The following is a 2,284-nucleotide window of genomic DNA, read 5'->3' on the forward strand; positions in this document are numbered from 1 at the left end:
TGCAGCTGGCACTCAAACAGCTTGGAGGAAGTGCTCAGTTCTTAAACCTTATCCACATGAAGGCAAGGAGACTGAGAAAAACTGAGAAACACCAGGAAATTACAAACATGGAGGACAGAAGGCCATGTTGGGGGCCCAAAAAAAAAAAAAAAAAAAAAAAAAAAAGTCTGTCAAGCTCTGAATAATCAGCGTTCCTCATGATTTGCAGGTTCCTGCACAGAGACTCTTCAAACGCACAACAGAACAACAACGGCGCAGCAGATTTTCAATGAATGACCACGAAAAGTCTCAATCCCAAAAAGGATAGTCAAACTAATACAAAGAGAAATAAATATTCAGTCTTTTTAAAAAGGCTTCTCAGGACGCAGGTTTTCAAGATGGAGGTTTCAGTGGGTGTTTTTATTCAACCCCCCCCCCTTCCTCCCCCAGACTTACACTGTGACCCCTCTGTGTTGACGCCATCTCAAATAACCACCTTGTTACAGAGATATTTACACTTCAAAACAACCCAATCTGGGCTTAGTACGCACATAATGCTACATCGCATGAATGAAGGTTCCCCCAATGTCCTATAAAGAAATGCAGCATGTCGGTAGGTTGCCTTTCCCCCTGCACCACAGTGAATCAGAGGTCTTAGTCCTCGTTTCCTGTCCAGGGACCAGTCCTGAGTCCTGCGCCCCCGCCCCCCCTCTGAGCTGAGGTCCTCTGTGGTGCAGCGGTTTTTGCCTGAGAGCAGTACTGACAGAGGAAGAGCAGTGAGCGGGGATGGTGTGAAGGAATGAAAGCAGCCCAGCTGATGGCCCTGACTGACAGGGGGAGGCCCTCGCTACTTGTTGGAAAGTCAGAAATTCCAGCTTCATGTCACGCTGACACTGCGCAGCATCACTGTAGATCAATAAAACGCACTCGAGCTGAATTTAGATAAAGCTCACGATCTCGGAGCTCCTAATCAGGCGAATCCACCAGTTTCACTTATTTCCTGGTCTCATGTGTTCAGACTGACTGACGCTTCTGTTTCACCTGTCAAGGCGGACGTCCATCATCCTCACGGCGACACTGACCTTGGTGACCTCGCAATAATTCCTGCATAAAGCTGCAGTCATGTTGCATTTCCCAAAACACTCCAAAATAAGAACTTGTGTTTCTGATGGAGGTAATAAATATTAAACTGTAAACGGCTAACGAACGAACTGGAGTTTGCAGTCCAAAGGTGAGATAATGTACAAAATATGGCTATGAAACAGGCTGAAGCAATAACACCTGCATTACCTCACACTGTAGCAGCGTCACACCTGCCCAGTGGAGGTTTAGAATAAAGGTAAACTCTGACCTGAGTCTCTGGCGGAGGAGCTGGAGCTGACGCTGAAAACGGTAAACGCTCACTTGGATTCGTGACACATTTGGGCTTCAATAGAAGTCAAATGGGAAAACACTGCAAGTGTAAAATGACTAGACTTTGTACAGTCAGTTGTACAGAGAACAGCACGAGGCGTGTTAGCTCCTGAACACAGGCAAAATTCAGTGTAGTTCAGGAAATAGCTGAGCTCTGTGAAATTCTGTCGGTTGAGAAGAGAGGGGGGGACTCTCCTGTCAGTCAGGGATATTTGGTTTTAACAGACTGATAAGTGACTCTACAAGTCAGCGCCCCCCAACTCCTCTTCAGTATTCCACCACAGAATGAATCTGACCAGGAAAAAGTTCATAATTTCTTCCTCTGAGTTCAAGTCTAACAAATAATAGTGGTGAGCATTAAATCCTGGATTCAGATAACACAAAAAACACTTCAGTTCTGCTTCCATCTCATTGTTCAATGTTTAAAACGTAAACTTTTAAAACGCCACAGATCAGAATCTTTCTGCCTGTCAAAGTCTGTAAGCCAATTTTTAATTGCCTTCGAATATTTACTGTTCAAATCACACAGAGATTAGAAATATAAAGTGGTAGTTATAGTTGCTACTGTTCTGCCTGGTACAAAAACAATTTGTACAGCCAGTAGCCGTTACTGGCTGTGTTTCTGTCGGCTGGTCACATCATGAAGTGATGTCTCTAAGGTGGAATTTCAACCTACCAGCTGGGAATTTCCAACTCTCCAACTTTCTTCTCCTCCTCCTCCTCTGGGTGGTGCTTGTGGTTTCACCCAGACCACTTTTCTCTGCCTTCTCGATTCACTTTGTTTAAAAAAAACAAAAACAAAAAAAAAAAAAAAACAACCAAAATCTGTCAAAGTTACTCTCTCGACCCCTGAGCCCCTCCACCGCCGCTTTCCCCGTCCATAAAAGACGGC

The sequence above is a fragment of the Echeneis naucrates genome, chromosome 21, assembly GCF_900963305.1.
Source record: "Echeneis naucrates chromosome 21, fEcheNa1.1, whole genome shotgun sequence".
NCBI lineage: Eukaryota > Metazoa > Chordata > Actinopteri > Carangiformes > Echeneidae > Echeneis > Echeneis naucrates.